The sequence below is a fragment of the Podarcis pityusensis genome (assembly GCF_964106645.2).
Source record: "Podarcis pityusensis genome assembly, chromosome: 6".
NCBI classification, from domain to species: Eukaryota; Metazoa; Chordata; class Lepidosauria; order Squamata; family Lacertidae; genus Podarcis; species Podarcis pityusensis.
The window spans coordinates 72,537,818-72,565,613 of NC_138030.1; the positions used below are offsets into that span (position 1 = coordinate 72,537,818).

General features: G+C 43.6%; 1 long non-coding RNA gene across 2 annotated transcripts; it reads left to right on the plus strand.

Annotated features, from left to right (window-relative positions):
• Nucleotides 1-9,300: 9,300 nt before the first annotated feature.
• On the plus strand, nucleotides 9,301-24,393 carry LOC308479746. Of its 2 annotated transcripts, none has more exons than XR_013987809.1 (3): nucleotides 9,301-9,423; nucleotides 20,830-20,994; nucleotides 24,296-24,393. It is a non-coding gene; the product is annotated as an uncharacterized lncRNA (long non-coding RNA). The 2 variants fall into 2 exon arrangements; XR_013987810.1 differs by lacking the exon at nucleotides 24,296-24,393 and adding an exon at nucleotides 22,755-22,997.
• Nucleotides 24,394-27,796: the final 3,403 nt, after the last annotated feature.

The following is a 27,796-nucleotide window of genomic DNA, read 5'->3' on the forward strand; positions in this document are numbered from 1 at the left end:
TGGAAATGCAAGAGACACTGGGAAATTGCCCCAAATTACCTACCCCCTGCTTAAAACACAGAGCTGTTCTCAGCCATTATCCCAATACCTGTAAAGACTTTTTCCTAGATAACATGGCACACAGAGACCTGATTAGCTCTAGTAACTGTTTTCCTGATTTTTATTTTATTGTAAAACTGTAGCCCATGACTACGTATCAACGAGCACATCTGCTTAGTGAAGGTCAACTAACCCAGATGTTGAGCTTGATATAAATCTGCCATTTGCAGAGTCTTGCTAGGGACCAGAAGTATGGCTAAAAGAATGGTCTGGCATTTCAGAGGTGGGTAGAAGCTGTTTGTCACACACACACACACACACACACACACACACACACACGAATGGTAGTGCAATCAGGGCTACCTCTTATCCATGCCTCAGAGGGGTTGGAAAAGGGGAGTAGCAGCAGAAGTAGGGTTGCCACATGTCCGGGAATTCCTGGACATGTCCTCTTTTGGACTCTTACATACCCATCCAGGGGGAATTTTACATTTTAAAGCAAATGTCCTGGATTTGGGGTGTGGTTTTTTTTAAGCGCTGGTGGCTCTGGTTCAAACCCTGGCTCTGGCGCAGGTAACCTGCCTTGGGCTCAGTGGCAATGGTGGGGCTATTGGGCGATTGCCCTTAAAAAGCTCAACAACTTTTTGTGTCCAGATTTTTACCTCTTGAAATATGGCGACGGTAAGCAGAAGCAATACAGAGAACTGATGAGCATGAAATGATTGCCTGTACATTGAGTGGAGGGATGAGTGGAATCTTAACCAAGTCGATGCATTTCAAGTATAGATTTCCTGTGTTGGGAAGGCAGGAGCAGACCCAACCAATTCCCATGCAAACTCAGAGGTTGGTGGTTTGGCTAGGACTGAACTGAAGGAGCCTTAGGTTTTTGAGAAGGGAGAAATGGAAGCCTGTATTGCTGCTTTGGTGAAAGCTGGAAAGCAGGTATGGCAGCAAATCCTTACTTGGGGTTGTTGTTGTTGTTGTTTATTTTAAAAAAGCAAAAAACAATGAATCCAATAGGATTTCCATGCAGAGAAATGAGGAGCTCCAGCTTTTGTTTTTTGTTTAAATATTTTTATTAAGCAATTTCAACAAAACAAATTATCGATCCAAATAATCAATTACATTATTCCCCCCCTTTTTATTCCCCCCACCCCTCCCTCCCCCCCACCGGAGACTTCCCTCAGCTCCCCTCTCTGATTTGTTTGCACATATTATTCTCTGCATGTTAAAAATTGTACATATCATTGCCTTATCTATCATTTATTCTATTGATAAATTTATGGGTGTTTATTCAAAACCTGCCAAGGAGTCCAAATCATTTTGGGAGTTTTTTAAGTAATTTGTAAAAAAGTTCCCAATCTTCCTTGAAGTTACAACTGTCCTTCTCACATAATTTATGTGTCAACTTTGCCAACTCTGCATAACTCATCAATTTTTCTTGCCATTGTTTTTTCGTTGGGATTTCCTCCTTCTTCCATCCTTGTGCTAACAAAACTCCTGCCACTGTTGTCGCATACATAAATAAATTCTTTGTTTTTCTTGGCAGGTCTTGTCCTAAAATCCCTAACAAAAATGCTTCTGGTTTCTTTACAAATGTCATTTTAAACATTTTTTTTCAGTTCGTTGTATATCATTTCCCATTTTTTTTAACTTCTCTACATTCCCACCACATATGATACATAGTACCTACTTTTTCTTTACATTTCCAACATGTATTTGGCCCAGTTTTATACATTTTTGCTATTTGTACTGGTGTGATATACCATCTATACATCATTTTCATGTAATTTTCTTTCAGAAGAGAACAATCTGTAAATTTCAGATCCACTTTCCACAGCCTTTCCCAATCCTCAAGTTGTATATTATGTCCTATATCTTGTGCCTATTTGATCATGACTGATTTGACCTCCTCATCTTTTGTTTCCCATTCTAGCAGTATACTATATGTTTTCTTCAGCAGCTTCACTTCTTCTGGGAGCGCCAGCTTTTGGAGACTACATCATGCATATAGTTTGAGACCATGTCATACGCACACTTTTAGTGTGCAAATTGTAAACATGGTGCTTGCAGGGGTCTTGCTAGATTTTGCTAGATATGAACTTTGCCTTCAGTCTTCAATTGCTGGATAAGGTAGGTCCATATGTTGTCTTGTCAGCCTGCCAGATGTCCTGCCAGTTCACGGGAAGATAAGACTGCAAGAAGTTGCCATAAAGCACCTAGAACAGCCTTTCCCAACCTAGGGTCCCTAAACGAGGTCGGACTACAACTCCCATCATCCTCGACCACTAGCCCTGCTTGCTAGGGATGATGGGACTTGTAGTCCAACAACATTTGGGGACCCGAGGTTCGGAAAGGCTTTTCTTGACCCTTTGTCCACTTAGAATGTCTATTCCAATTGACAGCAGTTCTCCAGGTTCACAGGGAAAAGTGTTGAATCACATCACCTTTCTACCTGTTGTTTTAAGCTGAACCCATCTGGAATCGATCAGGGGGACCTTTTCCATTCAAGACATGTGCTCTTCCTTTTACCACCCATTGCTGAAGCCACGGTGCTAACTGGCCAATGGAAATACAAGTAAATCAGCCTAACAATTTTGTACAGTCAACCACTGTGTGCAATGATGATGAGTAAGGCACCTCTACTAGACCTTCATTTCCAGTTCTCAATTTCTTGATTCAGAGTCACATTTAGACAGATCTCAAACATCCGAAGAATACGCATGCACACCAAGCAGCTTCGAGGGGAAGAGAATCAGATGAATAGCTTCTGCAAAAGCTGCAACCTTTCCCAGCTATTCTAGTCGTCTATTCTTTATAAGAACAGGGCTGGTCAGAAGGCATGCACCTTCAATTACGCTTTGTTTCCAGAGACCAGAAACCCAGGCTTAAATCTCCACAAACAATTTAAATTGAAATGAAGGAGGCTGTTGTAAATAAATAAAATAAAATAAAGGTACCAAAAGATTTAGCTGTGTGATCTATTTGAAAGAACAGTTTTTTTAAAGGGAAAAAAAATCTGAAAGACAAATTTATAAAAGGAAATCTCTACAATAACTGTATGTTTTATTCTTTTGGGGGGGAGGGAGTTGTATATTCATATAAAACAATTAACTGTGTTAATTGCTTTCTTTTACTCTAACACCTTACTAGCAATTACTGCATTCGGATTTAATGTTCTATTAGCAAAATTAACAGTAAACAGGAACTAAAACCAAAAGCAGAGGGTTTTTATTTTCAAAATGCATCCAAAGTGTTCACTTTCATTAACAAGAGGGTAATTGTGTCTATTTAGTAATTTGCTCTACGATATATTTTTTAAAAAGGAGTTAGTTAATAATTTATACTGTACTATTTAAAAAGAGGCTGTGAAAAGCCTACGGAAGGATTTGAATTAAACAGTCTTTCACCCTTTTAATATCTCACAAGAGATTTTTCTGCACTGATTCATTTAATTTAGTGGACACAGCAGTGTGGCCCATTGATTGTGGACAAAACTTCTGAAGGGCCTGGTGTGCACCCCTGTTAAAACGTGGGAAGAGAGTAAAGTTGGCCGTGAATTAATTTGATTCTGTACATAATTCTTTTTTCAATGGGATTCTGTGTCCCATTGCAGAGGCATGAAAAAAGGAGACACTGAGTTTGATTGCTTAATATTCATCTACATTTTCCTCTCTATGGGCACAATATGCTTGGCTTAATTAACTTTTCTCAAAGGTGAAGCAGTGCGCACCATCTGCTGTGAGACAATCACATTTGTATGCCTCTCAGAATAATCCCTTTACTACTGAAACTGCTATCATACAGGAGCCAAATCTGAAAAACTTTCAAATGGCATCGCTCTCCATTGAAACGCAATCGCTACTTTTGCTCCATCGGTACAGTGCAGGCATGGTTCGGTCAAAGGAAGAGGTGGGCCGGTTGTTTTGTTTCTCTGCTTGCTTGTTTTTCCAAGTTTGTAGAAATGGATCTTAACTTTGTTATAATCGGCCTCCTTCCTGGTCATTATGTTGAGCAGAAGCACTTCCCTCATCCCCACCAAATTAGAAATTCCACATGCTTCATTTGAGACCCTGCTCAAGAGCCCAGCAGGCTCATCCTTCCATTCTCTTACCTCCTCATGTGCGAATATATATATATATATATATATATATATATATATATATATATCCCCCAAAACATGGCTCTCTGCAAAGAACCGTCAAGTCACTCAAAATTCCGACGTGAAATATTGAGGCAAAGTTTAGCCATTTAATTTTTTAATCAAGTCTCAAGGACCACACAGTGCTATCAAGGGCCTACTGAACTTGCTCTAAAGCTGGGTCATTATTTGATCTTTGTGGCTGGTAATCTGATTATCTCATTGTGGAGGTAAACTTCAGACCCAATCTTGTTAGCAGCTGGCTAGGCTGCATTACTCCAGCTACTGAGCTGGAAAATGAACTGAGCAGTCCGCCTTTGGCCTTGTTCCCTTTGAGCTTCAGGTTGGCTACTTCAAGACGTCTACTTTTGTGTCTGAATCAGCACTTTATTCTTCAGTCTCCCTTGTGCAAGGCAAACATATTCTCTAATGGTAATGTCGAGGCAGGACTTTCAAACGCCCGGGGGGGGGGGAGGACCTCCAGCATTTGGAAAACAGGTATTATCGGAGATTTGCCAAAACTGGACTAGGGCGGGGAGTTTGGGGGGAGTTATTTAATTAAAGCCATCTAATGAAGGAGGCGGTGTCCTTCTTTACTTTGAGATTCACACTGGCCTGAGTTGCTAAAATATGCAAATGTGCGCAGGATTTGTGTGGTCTCTCCTCCTTAAGACACTCGCAGTTTTGCTTGTGGTCTCCTCCCGGCTTTGACCGCTTTTACAGTGAATGCACAGCACTGTCAAAGCACAGAAAGTCTCGGAAAAATAGCCTGAAAGGGTTCAAAGGATCCAAAAGACAAAAAAGGACTAAGCTGGGATTTTTATGTACAACTGAAAAGAAGAATAAAATATAAGTTGCCTAATGCAGGCTGTTATGGCAATGTTACCCATATCAAAGCATTATGGTGCTGCGGAAGGGCGTCGAAAGTTTTCTAGCCCACCATATGCAAAAGAAAAAGAGGGAGAAATAGGAACAATTTAGGCTGGCGGTGATTTTGCTACATGAGCCATTGAATGCTCTTTTTTGACACACTATTGAGTGAACAAGGAATTCAAAGAGTTTGAACTCGAACAAGTTTTCTGCCTCAATAGGCCATAATCAGTCCCAAAGAACTGAGTATTACTCAGTGTAGTGGTCTGCTCTCAAGGCTAACCAGCGTGGGGGTTTTTTCGGCCCGCTATTATAATGCGCATCAAAGAAAGAGCTCTTATGTTGCCTGTCCTCTTATCAATCCCGCTAAAACCTAAATCTCTTTAGGACAGTTTTTGAAACCTTAAGGGAGCGGGGGGGGGGTCGGAGTTAGGTGCCATTCTCAAATGTATCGGCAGGGCACATTGCTAATGTTACCAAGTATACAGAAACAAAATATATAAGCACAAAGCAGACCGCCATTGCTAAAACTGGGAAAGCTAAAGCTGGATTTGTAAATGTGTGCAAAAGTGTTAACTTTAAAAAAAAAAAGGAGCTTTTGAAGATTGTCTTGACTCTACTACTGCTTAAATAATGCATTTCCAAATCAATTCTGAGTTCAGCATCCCTGTTTTATTATCAGATTTCGTTGTTAATGCTATGTCAAAATGTAGAACTACTACTACTACTATAAAAATAAAATGGGCATCTCCTTTGAAATAATGTTACATTAACAGCACTCAGGCTAGACTTTGCACTTTCTGCTCTCATAATACTTATGATTATATTCCGATCCCAGTTTGTGCATGTTAATTGCAGTCTCTGCACATAATGGAAAATGACAACAATGAATTTCATCAATCAGGATGCAACTTCCTTAATCCTCGGAAAGTAGTAACCCATGACATTGTGACATTTTACAATTATTAGACTTTCTTTTAGCCTCCTATAATGAAAAAGAATAGTGATTCATAAGCTCATTGCTCTTGCATTTTTTCAGCTTTAAAGAATCATGGATATTATTATTAATATTATTATTTTTTCAAAAGTCATACATAGTTAATGTGACACACATGAAAAGGTAGGATGTCTTTGTGGCAACACTTTAAATTCCTTCACTTGACCTTTCTGACCATTTATCTTATGCCTAAATCCATAGCCGTTTGGCTTTCAAGTTCCAGCTCACAATTTTCCAGTGCATCTAAGGACTTGCAGGTGCCTAACAACAACAACCCTTGAACAACAACCTCTTTCACCCATCTACTCTTGCCATATTACTACTGTTGAAATTTGCTTTGATGCATCGTCTTCTCTTGATCCTGGGGTCGCAGTCCCCTTCTCCAGGGAATGAGGTCAAGGACACTGAGTCAGAAGGGAAACTTTACACAGGGTCAACCCCAAGAGCAGTTCTCTGGTTCGAAAGCTTCAACTGGTGAAGAATTTGGCAGCCAGGTTGCTCTCTGGGACAAGATGGTTGGAGCATATTACACCGACCCTGGCCTGACTGTACTGGCTGCCAATTAGCTCCTGGGCCCAATTCAAAGTGCTACTTTTGACCTATATAACCTTAAACAGCTTAGGGCCGCAATACCTCAAGGACAGCCTTTCTCCATATAAACCATCCTGGGCTCTGCATTCATCATCTGAGGCCCTTCTTCAGGTGTCTCCACATAAGGTCCAGAGGGTGGCACCATGAGAAAAAGGCCTTCTTTGTAGTGGCTATCTGTGGCAAAAACATTTCTCTTCAACAATTAATATTCTACAGCCTTTTAAATGTGTCTGCGGGAAGGGGGTTTATTGTTTTGCTGTTTTGCTTTTGTTTGCTTGTTTTTACTTAATTTTGTCCTGTATTTTATGCTGTGAACTACCCTAAGATCCTATAATGAAGGGAGATTAATAATAATAATAATAATAATAATAATAATAATAATTTATTCATACCAAGACCGGGCTCAGGGCGGCTAACACCCGATATAAAAACAAATTAATTGAAATACAACTTAAATACAAGATTAAAATACAACATTAACACATTAAAATATTAAAATACAGCCTCATTTCAATGGAAACTCAAATCAAAAACTTTTGGGGGGATGAAAACGTCCAGACTTCACCAAGGCTAACTTTCCAGACTGGTCCTACATGGGCCAGAAAAAAGCCAGGGAAGTCCCCAAGTAGGAGTTCCATCACAGGAGGTGAAAGGAAAAAAGAAGAGGGGGGAGGGAATCAGCTTGATATAAATCCAAGAAGGAAGGAAGTAAGGAAGTAAGGAAGTAAGGAAGTAAGGAAGTAAGGAAAGAAAGAAAGAAAGAAAGAAAGAAAGAAAGAAAGAAAGAAAGAAAGCAAGCCTCTGGTGTCAGTGGCCTTCTAGACCAAGAATGTCATATTGCTGTTCTCTGAGTCCTAGGATTCCATTGTAAAAGCCACAATACAACCAGTGTCTCCCTTCCTCTCTCTGATTAAAAGACTGCTGCTGTGTGCTAGGGACCTTCAGTGGAATAGGCACCATTCATTGCAGGTAAATCTTACTGCTTTGGTATAGGCTTTGTTCTAAAGTTGACTGTTGCTGAAGCAACAGCAGGTCACAGTTTTCCTCTAGCATCTAGCTCGAGCCCTGCACAAGGCAGCTTTCCTTTGTTTGGCCTTATCCTTGCCCTGGACCTCATGGAGGTCAGCAATTGCTTCAGAAAACATCTAGCTTGCCATGTGGTGATGGATGCTCCCTTCCTGCACAAGTGGGTCCAACATGCAGTTGGTGGAAGGATAATGTCATGGTGGGGAATCCAGACCCATCTGGTCTATCTGACTCATTATTGTCCACACCGAGAGACAAAAACACTCCAGGATTCTCTCCCAGCCCTATCTGAAGATGTCAAATATTGAACAGGTCTACCATGGCCCTTCCTCACTCTTTGCTCTACATATCTATGCCCTACAGGTAAATAAAGGATGACTAGGGTCTTCTCAGTGGCTCCACTTAGATTATAGAATGCTTTGCCCTGTGAAGAAAGTTGACTCCCTCCCTTGCCATTTTCCATTGGGTACTAAAAGCTAATGCTATTCTAGGCTGCATCAACAAAAGTACAGCGTCCAGATCAAGGGAAGTAATAGCACCACTCTAGTCTGCCTTAGTCAGACCACACCTGGAATACTGTGTCCCATTCTGGGCACCACTGTTTAAGAAGGATGTTGACAAGCTGTAATGTGTGCAGAGGAGGACCAAGATGATCAAGGGTATGGAGGAACCGTTCCGTATGAGGAATGGTTGAGGGAGCTGGGTATATTTAGCCTGGAGAAGAGGCGGCTGAGAGGAGATATGACAGCCATCTTCAAATATTTAATATCTTCCACATGGAAGCTGGAGCATGCTTGTTTTCTCCTGCTCTGGAGGCTAGGACCAAAACCAAGGTATTAAAATTACAAGAAAGGAGATTCTGACTAAGCATCAGGAAGAACTTTCCATCAGTAAGAACTGTTCGACAGTGGAACGGACTCCCTCAGGAGATGGTGGACTCTTTTTCACTGGAGAGGTTGGATGGTCATCAGTCATGGATGCCTTAGTGACAATTCATGCATTACAGGGGGTTGGACTTAGATGACCATCAAAGTTCCTTGCAGTTCTATGATTCTATGATTCTAAAGAAATTTTATTCTGGCAGACTATTATTGAATGTGGCAGACAGATTTTCCTGTCTACTCAGTTGATTTCCCCTCTCCCCACAAGCTGGTCATTTTAATGAAATATAACTTTAAATGTTTTTAGATTCCCCGAGTGGTCCTTTTGCACCAGATGGGTAGGACAGGAATGTTTAAATTAGCTAGGTTTGCATTAAAATTTGTACCAAACTTCTCTGCTGTCCCTATTTGCCATTGGGCCCAATTTAAAGTATTGACCTCAGCCTATAGCAGGGGTGGGAACCTCCAGACAGTGAGCCAAATTAGACCCATTAGATATCCCAGTTTGCCTCATGGGGCCATTTCCCCCAAGCCCTCCTCATCAAATCACAGTCCCAATCCTGTTGTCATATGGGATGGACAGTGAGAGAGATCCCTTTGAAGTCCCTATACAAGCAGTATCTAATGAACCTGCTTGGAAACAGTCTTCAAAGGCAATGTTGTCACGTGATGTCATAATTATGCCAGGTGATTGACAGGTGGGCAGTCCCACCCAGCTGTGAAGCTTGGCCCCTCTGCAAAGCCCTGGGGCCAAAATTAAATATTCACCTCCAGGCCTCGACGTATTGCATTAACCCAGGAGTCCTTTCTATGTAACAGGAGCACTCCTGTAAATCACATGTCATTTGAGTCGGCTGGTAGCCACTGATCAGCTCAATGTGAGTGTTCCATTTTCATATCTTCAGTACATACCCTCCAACTGTCCTGATTTTCCAGGGACAGTTCTGGAATTACAGAAGCTGTCCCAGTTTCTGGTTTTCCTTTTTCCTCCCCTCCATGTCTTGGAGAACAATTAAAACTGGGGTGGGTGGGTGGGTGGGTGTGGGTGTGGGTGTAGGTGCAAAAACAGAGTCCTGGTTATACTGAAAATATAATCCCTGCACCAAATGAAGGAAATAGTGAAGCTGGCATACAAAGCCCTTCCTATAATTTTGAAGGAAAATGGAACCAATCGGCTTTAAATTCTCTCATTACAATGCTTTAGCAGCTAGCCATTTTTTAAGGAAACGTGTGGAGTGTTTATTCCTTTATTGTAAATTGTCCCTTATACTGTCTCCTTAGAAGTAAACCCCACTGTATTCAATGAAACTCACTCCCAGGTAACTGGGTAAAGACTGGGCAGCCTTACGCTGCAATCCTAGGCATTTTTACTCAGAACTAAGTCCCAATGAGAGTTCAATAGGATTTGCTTTCTGGTATGTTCCTGATCATTCTCACACTTTCTGTTGTTGTTGTTGTTGTTGTTGTTGTTGTTGTTGTCGTCGTCGTCGTCACCATCCACTTTTTACCCAGACATGGACTCAAGGCTGCTTACAGCTAAAATTTTATTACACAATCCCCTCCCTCACACATTTTTTTTCTTTACAACAATCTTGTAGGTTTGGCAGAGAGATTGTAATTGGCTCCAGGTGACAGATGTATATGTTTATATGACGTATATGTGTGTGGGAAATCAAACACGGGAGAAGCTTCCTGATGTAGAGAAGAATGTCCCTATTTTCATCAGAGAAATGTTGAAGGGTATGGCAGTAGCCACACGATTAAAAAAGGACAGATTTTTGGAGTGTGGCTTTTGTACCTTTCTGTGTGCTGTTAGCCAGTTTGTCTGCACAGGTACCAAAAACACATGCCATAAAAAAGGCCTAAGGTAGCTTCATCCTACCCTGATTTTGAACATATAGTAGCACTTGAAGTAACTTGAAAATTAGGCAGAGTGGGGATCATTTCTAAACTCTTATTTAATTCTAGGTTAAATCAACTTTGTGCATTGAATTGCTTCTCATATGTCACACTAACTGCCAGAAAGTGTATCTCATGTGTCTGATTTTATTTTATATTATGGCTTCCAGATGGTAGACTACTTATGGAGTAATCCTCACTTTTTGATCTCCTTTGTTCAAAAAACTGAACCATGTACTGGTCGCAGCATAGTAACCTAATCTTGCAAATTGATGCATCTTTTCTTTTTTTGCTTACAATAGCATGGATCATCTGCAACATTGCCTGAATAAACGTACCATTTGTCACTAGCAAAAAAAGCTGTCATCATTAACTTGATTAATCAAATGCTGCTGTTAAAGATGGATTGAAAGCACAAAATAGTCAGCCCAGTGCCACGTAATGAAGAGATTAATTTGAACAAGACAACCAATTTTGTATAACAACTCTCATGCTTTACTTAGAAAGCCATCAATTAGTTGTTGTTTTCTCCCCCTTGGCGTACTGTTTTGTCTTTTGGAACAACAAAAAGGCAATTTGCTCAAAAGTCAATCTGCTTTGTGTGTTGTTGTTGTTTTTAAAAATGGTGGAGTTAAGTACCTCCGCCCACTTTAGTTCTGTAATCTGAAACCTTGACTTTGATAGCCAAAAGGAAATTAATGATAGAAGAGAAAAAGTTACAATGGAATTATTCCCCTCTCAGGATATCACTAATTTCCTTTTTGTAATGTGATCATAATTCTGGTAGCAGGAGTGCAACAAGGAAGGCCTATGAAGACCTTCATTCTTTCATTATCTTGGATGGAGATGAATGTATCCCATGCTCAGGGTGCCAACTTTAGTCATGAAGAAAGTTGCTAACCCACTTAATCAGCTGCTATTGTTTAGGCCACAAAGGGGGGGGGGGTTGAAAAGGCATTTTAAAGAGGCAGTGCTCTGGTCATTCATTTTTATGCATACAATAGCCCTGCCCATGTTGTATTAACCAAGAACATATTCTATGCATTATGGGCCCATCACACCACTCTCATCAATATGCAGGGATGGGGAAATCTGTCTCTCTGGGGTTCTCTTTCTTCCAGTCAGTTTGCAACATGTTCGTACCAGTTTACAGATCTTTAGTGGGCATTTATTCTAACATGTGTATTTTTGTATGCAATTCCCTCCCTAGTAGCATGCAATTTTGTTTGTCGTTTTCAACAATGTACACATTTTTGTACACATGTTAGAGTTGGAAAAGAATGTCACAGATCTCAGAGAAGTGCAAATTTGAAAGGATAGCTGTCTGTTGGTTCACATATTGTTCCGGGAAGTGCAGATTAGGTAAATTTGCATTAAAATGTGATAGGAATGAAATGTGCCCTGCTCACCTGATGGCAGGTCATACAAGGAAACAGGTGTGCAGGCAAGCCAAAAGTTCCTCTGTCAATCCCAAAGCAAAGTGTGTAGAATCTAGCAGAACTGTGCAAGACCCTCCACATACACACACTTGATTTGGGACCCAGTTTCATTATTCTGATTGGCCTGGCCCAGCCCTAATGTTCAACCAGAGTTTTAAATCCACATTAAAAATGTGGTTGCCAGTAAGGAGAGGGGAAGAAGAAAGAGACAATCTGTCAGGGAACTGCCATCGGAAGGAAGGGAAGTGAAAGGGCTCACACAGGTTGGGAGAGACTCAGCAGCTGAAGAGGGAACCAGTAGGGGGAGAGGAGCTGAGCTGAGGGAAAGGGAGCTGGAGGGATGGCTCAGAGACACTTCCAGCGAAAACAGTGGGGAGGTTTCAGGACCTCCTGTAGGGACACCCACTCCTCGCCGGAAACTGTCACGCAGAGAGTCCAGAAGACGTGTTTCCGTTAAGGAGCTTTTATGTTGGAAGCGATTCCGAAAGCAACCACTGTCGGAATCTGCCAGCGACTGACGGAGCCATGTTTAAGGGGCTCCGTTACAGACAGAGGTTTGCAAACTTGACCAAACTCTGAGGGACTTGGATTTTACACACAAGCAGCTCATCGTCCCATCACAGCATTCCGACAGTCTCCGTGAGCAGCTTGTGCAGGAGGAGGCATCATGAGCAACCCAGCCGGAACCGGAGAAGCAGGAGCTGGAGCGGGTCCAAGCCTGGAAGAAAGGTACCGGGTGTTGGAGGTCCAGCTAGCGCTGCAGACGGCGAGGCTTGAGGAGAGGAGGGCTCAGGATGCAGACAAAAAGGGGAAAGACACCCAGCTCGCCAGAAAGGTACCAGGATTGGTGCAGAAGTTTGGGGGGGAGCCCAAAGACTATCATGGCTTTCGGACAGAGATGCAATATGCCCTCAATCTGCAGTTTGATGAATTCCCTGATGAGGAATCACGAGTGGCTTTCGTGATTGGGCATCTTGAAAAGGGGGCGAGAGACTGGGTTAGACCCCTGATGGCAGCGAATAGTGACGTCCTAAAGGACACGATGAAGTTCTTTCGCGCCATGGATCTGATGTTTTCCAGCGATATTGAACAGGGAGTGGTGCGCAGACAGTTAATGGCTTGCAAACAGGGGAGCCGATCTGTCCGTGAGTACTGGACTGAGTTCACCATGTTGATCCATAAATTGGGGTGGGATCTATCGGCGGAACCCATTCAAATGCTCTTTGAAGAAGGGCTTTCTTCGGCTGTGAAAGACGAACTTTCCCGGGCGCCCAGGGCGGAGTCTATGGACCAGCTGACCAAATCAGCGCTGACCATAGGAGCGCGCCAGGAGGCAAGAGCATTGGAGAGGCGGGAAGGGAAGGGGGAACGTTGGAAGGAGTTCCGCATTCCAGACATTCCAGAGCCAACTTTCCCGCCGGCAGAGCCGATGGAAATCGGAACAGCGCGCGCGCGCGCAGTTTCAAAGCCCAGTGAGGGGGGAAAGAAGGAGGGAAAAGGCGCCCGGAAATGCTATCTCTGCCAACAGCCAGGTCACTTTGCCAGAGTCTGCCCCCAGAGGAAGGAATGGCAAGGGATGGTAGGAGCTGTGGAGGGAAGAGAGGAAGAAATACCGGAGCAAGTAAAAGCCAACGCCTGGCTGCCACCGTCGGGGCACAGCAGCCAGGCCAAAGAGCAGTGAAAGTGCCCACGCCAGAACCTCCTAAACCCGCCCTATTGATAGAAGTGGCGCTAGAGCTGCCAAACGGACACCCTCTAAAGATAAAGGCGCTGTTGGACTCAGGCAGCTCCTGCAATTTCATGAGCAAAGAGTTTGCAGCTGAACACCAGATACAGACGATCCCTTTAAGCAACCCCCTGCAGGTGACCACGATCGATGGCAGGGAGCTGTTGGGAGGAGAAGTCAGCTTGCAGACCGTCCCAATGATAATGAAGGTGGCAAGGCACACCGAACTGATAGCGTTTAATGTGGCCACCTTGGGAGGAGCTCCCATTATATTGGGGATGAGCTGGCTAGCGTTACATGATCCGCTGGTGGGCTGGCATCAGAGAGTGGTTTCTTTTGGTTCAGCACATTGCTTAGAACACTGCAAAGAGGGAAAGGGTTTGGCAGGGGCCCAAGCCACCCTAGCAGGGACTGAAGTAACGGAGAACGTGAAGGTACCACGACAATACGCAGATCTCCGCGACGTCTTCAGCGAAAGGGAAGCTGACCAACTACCTCCGCATAGACCCTTTGACTGTCAAATCAATTTACTCCCTGGGGCACAGCTCCCTGTAGGCAAGCTGTACGCCATGTCAGACAGAGAGATGCAGGAGCTAAGAGAGTTCATTGACAAGAACCTGAAGAGAGGGTTCATCAGAGAGTCCAGGGCGGTGGGGGGCAGCCCAGTGTTTTTTGTGGATAAAAAAAAAACAAACAAGCCGAGGCTGGTGTGTGACTTCAGGGCCTTAAATGCAGTGTCAGAACCAGTGGCTTTCCCTATGCCCAGGATTGACGACATTTTGACAAGGGTGCGGAAGGGAAAGATTTTCACAAAGCTGGACCTAAGGGGGGCGTACAACCTGATACGAATAAGGAAGGGGGATGAATGGAAAACCACCATGTTCACCCCTTTAGGGGCATTTGAATATTTAGTTATGCCCTTCGGCCTACAAGCAGGCTCCGCATGCTTTCAATCGTTTATGAACCACGTCCTGGGGCCTTTGCTTTACAAGAATTGTGTGGCCTTCTTAGACGACGTGTTGGTGTATTCTGAGAATGAGGAGCAGCATGTGAGAGACGTCAGAGAAGTGTTGAGCAGGCTGCAAGCCAACCAGCTGTGGGTGAAACTGGAGAAGTGTCAGTTTCATACCAAGGAGGTGGAATTCCTGGGGTATCGCCTGTCAGACAAGGGATTGGCCATGGATCCCGGCAAGGTCCAGGCGGTGCTGGAATGGAAAACACCCAAAACAAGGAAGGATGTGCAGAGGTTCCTAGGATTTGGGAACTTCTATCGTAAGTTCATCCGAAACTTTGCCCACCTGACGGCGCCCATTACGGACTGTCTCAGCAGTAAGAAGAAGTTCGTTTGGACTGAGGAGGCGGAGCGAGCATTTGAGGAACTAAAAAGGGCCTTCGCCTCGGAACAACAACTCCTGCATGTGGATTTACAAAAACCGATGAGAGTGGAAACTGACGCATCAGACAGAGCGATTGGGGCGGTGCTTCTGCAGCCAGGGAAGGAGGAGTCAGAGTGGAGACCGTGTGCCTTTTTTTCGCGAAAGCTGAACAAATCCGAGAGGAACTACACGGTGTATGACCGAGAACTACTAGCCATTCATGAGGCGTTCCGGAGATGGAGGCACCTGCTAATTGGCGCACAACATAAGGTGCAAGTGTGCACTGACCACAAGAACCTAGAGTATTGGAGGACGGCACGAATGCTCAACCAACGGCAAGTGAGATGGGCCCAGGAGTTCTCCAAATTTAACTTTGAGATTTGTTACGTGCCAGGCCCAGAGAACATTAGGGCGGACGCTCTCTCACGCAAACCTGAATATTTGGAGGGGGAGGGAGCACCCGAAGAGAGACATGTCATTCCAGAGGACCGCTGGGTGTGTGGGGCGGCATTGGTGGGACAAAGAGAACTGGTAGAGGAAACAGAGAATGATGAATACGCCCAGAATAAGCTCAGAGGTCTTAGGGGTGAGGGAGAGGAACCAGGGGGTTTCGAGGAAAGAAATGGAGCTTTGTATTACAAAGGGGCACTGTATATCCCTGAAGGAGACTTAAGGGGGAGGGTACTCAAGCAGTTGCACGACAGCCCCACGGCGGGGCATTTTGGACAACACAAAACCATGTGGTTGGTCACCAGGGAATTTTGGTGGCCTAAGGTGAGGGAAGATGTACGGGAGTATGTAAGAGGGTGTGAGCAATGCCAGCGAGCCAAAGGGGAGAGGCGGGCACCGGCGGGGCTATTAGAACCCTTACCAACCCCAGAACGACCTTGGGAGGCAGTGTCGATAGATTTTATGACTGATCTGCCGAAGTCCAAGGGGAAAACAGCCATCATGGTGGTGGTAGACCTACTAACAAAGATGTGCCACTTTGTAGCCTGCTCGCATGCAGTCACGGCGGAAGAGACAGCGAAGTTATTTGTAGAACACATTTTTAGGTTGCACGGGGTGCCATTGAGGGTGGTCTCAGACCGAGGAAAACAATTTACTTCCAGGTTCTGGAGGAAGCTCATGAGCTTACTGCAGGTGGAGGTCAACTTTTCGACTGCCCGGCACCCTGAAACCAACGGGCAGGCGGAAAGAGCAAACGGTGTCCTCCAGCAATACCTGAGGTGTTATGTCAATGACAGAGAGAATGACTGGGTAGAAAAGTTGGCGCTGGCGGAATTTGCCTACAACAATGCCGAGAATGTGTCCACAGGGATGAGCCCCTTCTTGGCTAATTATGGGTGTCATCCCAGGGCTTTCCCAGGGGGAGAAGGGGAGAGATGGAGCGTCCCGGCAGCCGAGCATTTTGTAGAAGAAATGGAAGCAATCCATCGTCAGCTCCAACTCAACTTAGAAAGGGCGAAGGAAGAATACAAGAGGCAGGCAGACAAGAACCGAAGAGAAGGTGAAACCATAAGGGTGGGAGATAGGGTGTGGCTGTCAACCCAAGGGTTGCCGTTCAAAGGAGGTTGTAAGAAATTAAGACCCAGGAGATTGGGTCCCTTTGAGGTCATTCAACAGGTCAACCCAGTGGCTTTCAGGCTCCGGTTACCCAACCACATGAAACTGCACCCAGTATTTCACAGGTCGTTACTGTCACCGTATGAGGGGGGACGAGAAGGGATGGCCACTCGGGGACCGGTCATAGAAGAAAGGGAATGCAGCAGCCATGTGGCAGAAATCCTCGACGCCAGGTGGAAGGGGGATCAGGTGGAGTATTTGGTAGCGTGGGAAGGAGAACCGGAGTCAGAAAACACTTGGGTAATGGCAGAAGATATCAATGACGAGGTATTGATAGAAACGTTCCATCAAAGGTTCCCAAGGAAACCTCAGCCTGTGGAGAGGTTCCGGAGGGAATACTTTGGGACCACCGATGAGGAGGAGAAGTTGGAAGGATTCTCGGACTCGGAAGGGGAAGGGGAGATGGACTCTGAGGAGGAGGAGTACTTCGAGACCAGGAACCGCAACAGGTGGAGAGAAGTGTTCGAGACATCGGAAGATGAAGGAAGTTCATTCCGGGGTTTTGCCTCCTCACCGCCCGTAGAGGAGGGGGCGAGAGGGGATGAAGGGGGCCCTGGAGGGGAGGTGGATGTCAGGGAACTGCCATCGGAAGGAAGGGAAGTGAAAGGGCTCACACAGGTTGGGAGAGACTCAGCAGCTGAAGAGGGAACCAGTAGGGGGAGAGGAGCTGAGCTGAGGGAAAGGGAGCTGGAGGGATGGCTCAGAGACACTTCCAGCGAAAACAGTGGGGAGGTTTCAGGACCTCCTGTAGGGACACCCACTCCTCGCCGGAAACTGTCACGCAGAGAGTCCAGAAGACGTGTTTCCGTTAAGGAGCTTTTATGTTGGAAGCGATTCCGAAAGCAACCACTGTCGGAATCTGCCAGCGACTGACGGAGCCATGTTTAAGGGGCTCCGTTACAGACAGAGGTTTGCAAACTTGACCAAACTCTGAGGGACTTGGATTTTACACACAAGCAGCTCATCGTCCCATCACACAATCCAAGCACCAGTCTCTGTTTATAGTGTCTCTTTCTCTCCCTGACCCACCATTCATTCATTCATTCATTCATTTCATAACACATATATACCACTTGATAGGTTTTTTTAAAACAAAAAACCAAGAGGTTTAAAAAACATTAAAAACTATCACTAAGAAAAATTAGCAACAACAATTTAAGACTTTCAGAAAGTTAGAATACCCATGGACTAAAAACAGATTAAAATTCATATCAACTTTCTAAATATCTAGTGTAAAGGTAAAGGTAAAGGGACCCCTGACCATTAGGTCCAGTCGTGGCTGACTCTGGGGTTGCGGTGCTCATCTCACTTTATTGGCCAAGGGAGCTTGCGTACAGCTTCCGAGTCATGTGGCCAGCATGACTAAGCCACTTCTGGCGAACCAGAGCAGTGCACAGAAACGCCGTTTACCTTCCCGCCAGAGCGGTACCTATTTATCTACTTGCACTTTGATGTGCTTTCGAACTGCTAGGTTGGCAGGAGCAGGGACCGAGCAACAGGAGCTCACACCGTCGCGGGGATTCAAACCGCCGACCTTCTGATCAGCAAGTCCTAGGCTCTGTGGTTTAACCCACAGCGCCACCCAAGTCCCCCTACCTAGTGTAGCCTTCCATTTTTAACAGTAAATCCCGGATGCCTCTGGACATTTACAAACATGGCATAAGGTTGTGCCCAGTACCTGGTAACTGGTGACATCCTGCCTCAAAGCATGGCATTTCCATTTAGCTATTGTTGTAAACAGCCACTGATAGAGATAAGAGAATTTTGCATTCCGGGAAGCACCTTCTTCCATCCATCCTAAACTATTGTAGAACAACATTATTGAGTTACCCATGAACCACCATGTTATCAGAGAAGGAGGAAGAGATCCCTATCTGTCTGCTTTGCTCACAGTCTTACAGATACCCATTACAGGTATCTTCTTCTACCCCAACCCATTCCATATACAAGCAACCACCATGTTCTCCACTTTTAAGAAATCTCTTTTTTAAAAATAATGCTTTATTATACTATTAACGCACCAACAAAACACAAAAAATCATACAATTATGTCATTTGTTAAAAAGATACAAAGTTAACAAATAAACTCGTATGTTTTGACAATGAATCTTCTTAAAGTACATCTAACTTCCCATCGTCTCCGTATTTCATTTCATATTTACTAACTTGTTACAAAAACCTATCCAATTGTTCTATACTAAAGTATTATTTCTTCTGAGTCCTTGTTTCTTACTTGGTACAGGTACAGAAATTATTCATAGGCAGCGACCGAGTTCATACTACCACAATTGTTCTTAAGATCTGTTTTGAAAACTTCCCATTTTGCAATAAATATTTGTTTTGAATTATCTTTCATTTTTTCGGTTAATTTGGCTTTGTTGTTGTTGTTGTTTAGTCGTTTAGTCATGTCTGACTCTTCGTGATCCCATGGACCAGAGCACGCCAGGCACTCCTGTCTTCCACTGTTTCCCGCAGTTTGGTCAAACTCACCTTGGTAGCTTCGAGAACACTGTCCAACCATCTCGTCCTCTGTTGTCCCTTTCTCCTTGTGCCCACAATCTTTCCCAACATCAAGGTCTTTTCCAGGGAGTCTTCTCTTCTCATGAGGTGGCCAAAGTATTGGAGCTTCAGCTTCAGGATCTGTCCTTCCAGTGAGCACTCAGGGCTGATTTCCTTAAGAGTGGATAGGTTTGATCTTCTTGCAGTCCATGGGACTCTCAAGAGTCTCCTCCAGCACCATAACTCAAAAGCATCAATTCTTCGGCGATCAGCCTTCTTTATGATTCAGCTCTCCCTTCCATACATCACTACTGGGAAAACCATAGCTTTAACCATATGGACCTTTGTCACCAAGGTGATGTCTCTGCTTTTTAAGATGCTGTCTAGGTTTGTCACTGCTTTTCTCCCAAGAAGCAGGCGTCTTTTAATTTTGTGACTGCTGTCACCATCTGCAGTGATCATGGAACCCAAGAAAGTAAAATCTCTCACTGTCTCTATTTCTTCCCCTTCTTTGGCTAGCTCTGCATATTCAACTAATTTCTGTAACCATTCTGACCTGGAAGAAATTTTATCCAGTTTCCAGTTATTCGCTATTAAGATTCTCACAGCGACGGGCGTATAAAAACATTTCTCTTACATTCCTAGGACACTTTTAAGAAATCTCAGAGCAGCCCATCACAGGAAGCAGAGTAATTACACTTGTCACATCAGGGCGCTCTCAGATTACTGGGTTTGGCTGGATCCTTGATTTGACTGGAGCTCTACTCTGTGCCATACTTAACCTACTGGTTAATTCAGACCTGGTATTATGAAATTATCAAGAGAACCACTAATGCCATAAATCTAAATACTGTGACATTTCCAAATTATATACTACACTGATGGGGAGACACTAGATTGGGTAGTTAGATGATGACTCTCGAAAATGACCTTATAGAAACATTTATTTCACAACACTTTAGCCTCATTTTGATTAATTGGATCTAGACATTTTCCTCATTGGGGAACTGCAAAAGATGCCAATCAGCTGAGATCACACACAGAATCCATGTAATTTGCCATCTGTCCCAGGTTAGGAAGCATAACAGGCTCTCCAAAGACATACAGGTAAACTCTCGTGCTAAATAAACTTTCTCTTTAAAAAAAGAGAGAAAAAGAGTGCTTGCTTATCAAAAATTCTCTAGAGGGAAAAAGAATCAGAATGAATGTAACCTCCTCCTAATGAGGCAGTAATGCATAATTATCATAATACACACACTTCTCTCCATAGAGGAATATTTATAAACACGAGAACACTCTGGTTTGCGCGAGTATACAAATTGTTGTACCTCTTGTGGTTTTGTCTCATTGCAGCAATGTTAATGAATTTTGTTAAGTCTAAGCTCGGTCATTTGGAGAGCGAGAATAAAAATGGGAAATCTTACGTCTTCTTTTTTTAACTCTTGCTGTTGGCTGCAGTGAGGATGTGGCAGCAGAGCCCTGAATGAAATCAAGGCAGCACTGATCATTCAGGTAGGGTTGCTATACATCTGGGAATTGGACAGCAAAATTGTGTCTGGGGAAACCCAGGTGTATGGCAAGTAGGGCAATATTTTAACAACAACTTTCAGAAGAAGGGGGGAAAAGAGCTCAACAACTTTGTCCGGATTTTCACTTTCAGGAATAGGGCAAGCCTAATTCAGGTACTTATTTGTCCTGTGTTTTTTACTTTATTTTTAGTTTCTCCTACTGTTTCGTCAAGATGTAATCATTAAAAAACGCATCGAACCTGGTTTTTGTCAAAGCTAGGATGCACAATGAAACAACCTTCAGAATCAGCTTCCTGTTTCAAGGCTGCTTGAAAAGTCCAGCCTTTTGAGACCACCTTTCTAACATAGATCCCAGGTAGGATTGACCATTTAAGTCCATGTAGGCCTCATATGCCAAATGCCCTTATACCGCTCTAAGTACACCATCTCAACACTTTTACTGCACCCTACCAACTCTGCTCAAATTATTAAGAGCACGAGATACAAAAAATGCTAATGCAATGTTTCATTTTTAAAGTGCATTTTTAGGAATGTGAAAATCTGAGGGCTTTGCTTGATGAGGTAAGATGGCTATAGCAAAGAAGGGTTAGTTGTGTGCACATTAAATATAGATAGACGGTAGCATATTACAGATAAAAAGAGGGAAATTTGCATAGTACTAAGCCCGCTGTTAGCATCTTAACATTGCAGTGAAGTTTATTTACTGCAGCGGAAATCAAACTCATTTTACAGGTCCTGGGTTATGAACCACAGTAAACTAAGGAAGCCGGGTGCGGGTGCGGGTGGGGAACGTAACCAGTGAAGTGAAATTAGGGAAATAAAAAGCCCTTGTTGACAAAGGTACAACATTAAACCTCTCTGCATTCTTCTGTTGCCTAAGTGTACTTGAGGAAGGAGTCTCCATCACCTTGACAGCCCGCTTTATTTCTGCACTGCGAAGTTTATTTACCTGAATTATTAATGCTGCTTTTGTTTGTAGCGATATCTTAATTTTTCCCCCCTTTTCATTCACCTGTCACAATTGTTTTTGATTCACATCTCAGAATGATGCGCAAATCTTTAGGAAGCGATTCAGTGTCACCCACATTTTTGCTCTCTTATCGCGTGCTTCTCTCTTCATGGTAAAGCTGGGCTGTTCTGCGGGGGGTTTATCCCCCCCCTCCATGAAGACTGTCAGTCACAGAGATTATGCTTTAAACTTAACCAAGTGGATACAAGATCGAATTTAAATGACGTCTCATATGTCAGCAGATAGTATATCATGTAGAACCAGCAGAGCCAACGCACACATATCTTCCTAAATGATGTAAACAGTTTCTGTAGCCTATAGTGTGATCCAGAAACTGTTAGCGCAAATAGTTAAGAACATAGGAAGGTCCCTGCTGGATGAGGTCAAGGACCCATCTAGTTATAGAATTGTAGAGTTGTAGAATTGGAAGGGACCCTGTGGATCATCTAGTCCAACTCCCTGCCATTCAGGAATATGCAGCTGCCCCATACAGGAATTGAACCTGCAACCTTAGCATTATCAGTACCATGCTCTAACCAAGTGATCACCATCCTGTTCTCATAGCAGGCAGACAAATGCCTGTGGTAAGCCTGAAAGCAACATCCAAGTGCAACAGTATTGTAATAGATTTGGGAGGGGACCCCCCACCTACTCCCTATAAATTAATAAATGATTAGATTTTGATTATTTGGGGTGTTAAGGGAGAAATACAAATTGTCGTGGAATTCCTGAGCTAGCCTGTGCCAAATGAGCTGGCCAACTGTTTCTTAACATGACAGGGCTATGGAGGGCCATTGGCAATGCAAGAGAATTGTGTTATGTACTGAAGTTCTCACCCTGGGCCAGCAGGGGGATACTGTAGATAGTTTTCACTCAGGTCCACATATGCAAATAAGGGATTGAATGAGACGTTCAGTGATTGGATAGTTACAGAAAATGGTTACTGTTGTGTTGTAGTGGAGCTCTATATAAGCAGGCTGGCTGAACCCTTCAGTTCGGTTCAGTTCTGGCCTGTGAATAAACAAGAGCTGTTTGAAGAATCGCTGTGTCGTCTGATATGTTCACCCACAACTTAACAAATTGTCCTTTTCCCCTGTTGCTCCGAGGTGTGGACAGTGACAGGGGTTGGAAGGCTGCCAGCATAACTGGGTGTGAGGTGATAGGAAGAGAATCCTGAGCAAGGTTCGCTGGGAAGAAGAAGAGGATGGAGAAAGACTGGGATCCATCTTGGGTGGGCAGGCTGCTGGCGGGCTGCAAAAGATGCCTTGGCCTCCATGGCTGCCCTGCTGTGGTGGATATGCCCCTCTTGAAATGCCCATGCCGTAAGATCTGGACTCCCTCCTTGCAGACTGAAGGTGTAAATAGTTGAATAAACCATAGTTCTTAAGGCTATGACAGTCTCTGCCATGTCTCAGTGCTACAGAGGAACACAGACCCTGGCTGAGTGCAGAGAACCCCATGGGTTCTTGCCACCACTCAGCAAAGGGGGGGGGCACCTGACTTTTGTAACAGTATCATTCATACTCATGACACCCAGCAACTGTTATTTAGAGGCATACTGTCACCATCATGGCTAGTAGTCACTGAAAGCCTTATACTCCGTGGAATTGTCTAATCCTCTTTTAAAGCCATCCAAGTTGGGGAACATCACTACAGCTTTGGGGAGTTGTCTAAGGAGCTCAGTGTTGCATTCCTGATGTGTGTTATTTCACACCCCATATTTTTCATGGAGCGTGAGGAGGCGCCAGAGCTGTAACTCAGTGGTACACCACAACACACACATATCTGGCTGTAAAGTAACATAACATTATATGTAATAAAACTGTAATTGTCACATCAAAAAATTGCAAAGCACAGTTCCTGGTGGCAATACCATATCATATTACTATTAACCTTCTATATGCTTTTATTGTCGTAAAGTCCAAGGATAGTCAAGACCAGTTCTCAAGATACACCCTTGTTTTGCCCATTGGGCTTCTTCAGCGACAAGATTTCCAGGAGAAACAATGTGTATCCTAAGAACTGGCCTATCATCAGCTGCCTTATTGTTACTAAGTAGTTCTGTTTGTTACACTCTCATAACATATAATGTTATGTTACTTTACAGCCAGTTGCATGTGTGTTGTGGTATTCTGAACATGATTTACGTAATGAGGCAATTGTGGCATGTGTTAACTCAGTGGTACACAGCAGAATCAGTCAGTCCCCAGTTAAAAGTTAAGAGGTTCAAGTGCGTATTTTGCAGAAAACACAAGTTGCAATCCTGTTTGCTATTGAGCTATTCCACTTTCCCTCCTCAAAGAAGATTCTGAGAACTGTGGTTTGTTAACTGTATCTATGTGAATGCCCAGAATCCTTTTCTTTTTTGGGGGGGGGGCAAATGTCATTTAAAGGTACAGTGTGTACATAGGCCGAAATCGACTTCCATCAGATTTAAGGAGCCCAGTAGTGAAGCCAGCAGCTATGATCCAAGCCAGAGTTTTTAGCACTGTAATCAATGAATTAAGCACATATAAATTGTGGGCTGAACTGCAGCCAACTTCTTGGCAGCAAATTTTTCTATGCATTCAAGAGCATTCTTTTAGAAAGCTTACTGTTTTAGAAAACTGGGCCTCCTTTGAATTTACACAGCACCTTTTTGTTTCAGAGCCCTGGAAATACATTTCAAAATGACGCAGGTAGAAGAAAATGGAAAAAGGGACACTTTACTCATCTGCAAGTTACTTCAGGCTCATGTGTGCTTTTTGAACTCCTATCTCACACCCAGGTATCACAAAGATTCTACTGAGAAAGTAATATTGGTAGAGACCATATGTTCAAACGCCATACCATTTCAAACAGACATGGCTTGTTGAAAGAAAAAATGAAAACTTTCCCCCTTCCCCATCCCCCTGCCTTTGATTTTTTCTTCTCCCAGAAGGATGAAATGAAAGGGACAGTGATACATATTTTAAACCCTGTGAATTCACAATGGGGCTTTAGAATAAAGAGGGGTTTTTTAAAAAAGAGAGAAAGAAAGAAACCTTTGAACTAAACAAAGGTCCATCGCTGTGCACTTATTTTGCACAGCCACCTCGTAAAGGAAATGATGCTCAATGGAGGGACCAGCTGGCTTTTGCCATTGCACCTCTCCTGACACCAGACAGACGCATCATCCCAGCCACTATCAATCCACTGTATGTTGTGTCATTGACTCCTCTTGGTCCTGATCTCTTATCTCGTAGAGATTTCTTTTCTAGTCAAATGCCCTGTGAAAGTATCCACTCTGGGCCTTGCATCTGAGTATCTCTTTGTACTCCCCTGTAGCCTAGCAAGCTGCATTAAGTTGATTAAAGTGGCTCTATAGACAGTTACTTAGGCTCTTACACTGCCCTTAGATTAAAGACAAGGCAGCGTCCTCCTTTCAAGAGTTCTTCTTCTCCCCTCCCTCTTGCGAAACTGCAACTTTCAAAAGGGGTCAGTAAAAGACAAAGGCTCTTATGAACCCGAGTAGGAAAAAAGGCTTTTATGACAAATGATTTCTAATTTCCCCCTTTGTTCCGAAAAAGGCACCAGTTATGCTGCCAGAAATGTAACAAGCCATCCATGGGCCTTGATCGAAAGCTCCTCTTGAAGGCTCCTGCATAAGAGATGCAGACAAGTAGCCATCATTTCCCCCTAAATATTAAGAATATGAATACTCCATCTGCTTTGAATCTGGAAAAAAGGGGGAGGAATGTCAATTCTAACTATGCAGACTCAACCTAGTAGAGAGGACAAGTGGGAATTGTTCTCATTTTGCGGATGGTGGTGGTTGGAAAAAAAGGGCTGAAGTGTTTGTGTGTATGTTGCCAACATGCGTGAGATAGTTTCGGCGTCAACTAAGTTCTACTGAGAGTAGAGCTATTGATATTAATGCCACTAATTTAGGAGTGATCACAGACTTTTAAACTATATTCCTGTGATGTGAAGTTTAACAGGTGGGCAACAAAAGGTGATCCTGTGGACTGATAGCATTGCCAGGAGAGTTATTGCAAGGTTGGAAGGACAAGCAGCCACCATCCATTCCTCTGGACTAAAGATTTCACGGCACTTTCTACAGTTTAAAGGTAAAGGGTAAAGGGACCCCTGACCGTTAGGTCCAGTTGCAGACGACTCTGGGGTTGCAGCGCTCATCTCGCTTTATTGGCCGAGGGAGCCAGCGTACAGCTTCCGGGTCATGTGGCCAGCATGACTAAGCCACTTCTGGCAAACCAGAGCAGCGTATTGAAACACCGTTTACCTTCCCGCCAGAGCGGTACCTATTTATCTACTTGCACTTTGACGTGCTTTCGAACAGCTAGGTCGGCAGGAGCTGGGACCGAACAACGGGAGCTCACCCCGTCGCGGGGATTCAAACCGCTGACCTTCTGATCGGCAAGCTCTAAGCTCTGTGGTTTAACCCACAGCGCCTCCCACGTCCCTACAGTTTAGCACATATCTAATAATTGTCAATGTCATTTGAAAACCTATTTGGACATGTGTATTATAGAATCATAGAATTGCAGAATCTTAGAGTTGGAAGGGACCCCAAGGGTCATCTACTCCAACCACCTACAATGCAGGAATCTCACCAAAACATCCATGACCGATGGCCACCCAACCTCTGCTTAAAAACCTCCAAGGAAGGAGAGTCCACCACCTCCTGAGGGAGTCTGTTCCACTGTCAAACAGCTCTGTCAGAAAGTTTTCCCGTATGTTGAGTTGGAATCTCCTTTCTTGTAACTTGAAGCCATTGGTTCGAGTCCTACCCTCCAGAGCAGGAGAAAACAAGCTTGTTCCCTCTTCCATGTGACAGCCCTTATATTCAACTTAGGATCAGTAGGTTATTCTTACCTTTTTTAATGGATTGATGGATTATTCTTACTGTTAATGGGAACTCACACTGGGTTTTATTTGAAGTATTTTTCCTCTTTCCTCTTGTTATATTTGCAATAAAATCTAATTCTTTTGAAAAAACAAAGCCAATATTTTTGTTTTTGCTTGTTTCATTTCCCAGAAATGCTTCTGAACCATCAACAGCATTTTACTCCTGTCCTGAGTTCGTAGCACTCATGTATTCACCACACTTAAAATTAATCACATTAAAGTCCCATCTTTCCTCCAATTGGTCCAATGCAACATACATGGCACTGCCCCGTGTTACATCTTCACTACAGTCCAGTGAGGTGGGTTCGATTGAGAGCTAGTGACTGGCCCAACATCGCTCACTGAGCATTTGAAGTTGGCACTGTCAGGCCCTAGACTGACATTCTTATGCTATACCACCCTTTGTACCTAACCACAGGGAAAGATGGAAAGTTGTGGCATGTAGCCATATTGCAAGGAAATCTTTTGCCATCTCTTCTACAGCCAGTCTGAAATTAGAAAAAGATTTCTTTTAATTTTATTTATGCATTTTTACAACTTATATCTCCATCATACAATATTCATCATTTATCTCTTATCCTCGGACTTCCAAGTCCATCTCTCCATTGCATTCTAGGTAGTCTTTTGTTGGCTGCATATTCTATTATTCCACCCATTTTCATCTCAAATCTTTATTTAGTGTTATCTGCTGTTCATATGTTCATTCTTGCTGAGTTAAAATTGACTGTTATACCCTCTAAGATACTCTTCAAAGCACTTCCACTCATCTCTTATCTGTGACTCATCCTTATTTCTTAATTTTGCAGTCACAGTTACTAATTATGTGTATTCTATCCGTTTATTCTGCCAAATTTATTTCATGGGGATCTCTTTTTCTTTCCATTTTTTTGCATATACCACTCTAGCTGTGGTGGTCACGTATAAAGAGATCGAGTGCCTTTTTCGGGATATAATCACTTGTTATCCCTAATAGAACTGCCTCAGGTCTTTGGGGAAATGTTATCTTAAATATCGTTTTTAATTCTGTATGAATCATCTCCCAGTATTCTCTAGCATATTTACATGGCCACCACATATGCGTCAAGGTTCCCACTAACACATGGGACATCCAGCATAGATTTGACCCTTTTCTGTACAGTTTCACCAGTTTGTTGGGTGTCAAGTACTACTGGTTCATCATCTTTGGTAAGTTTTCCTTGATAAGGTAACAAGCAAAGAAATTCATAGTTTCCCCCCATAATTTCCCCCACACAGTCATTTC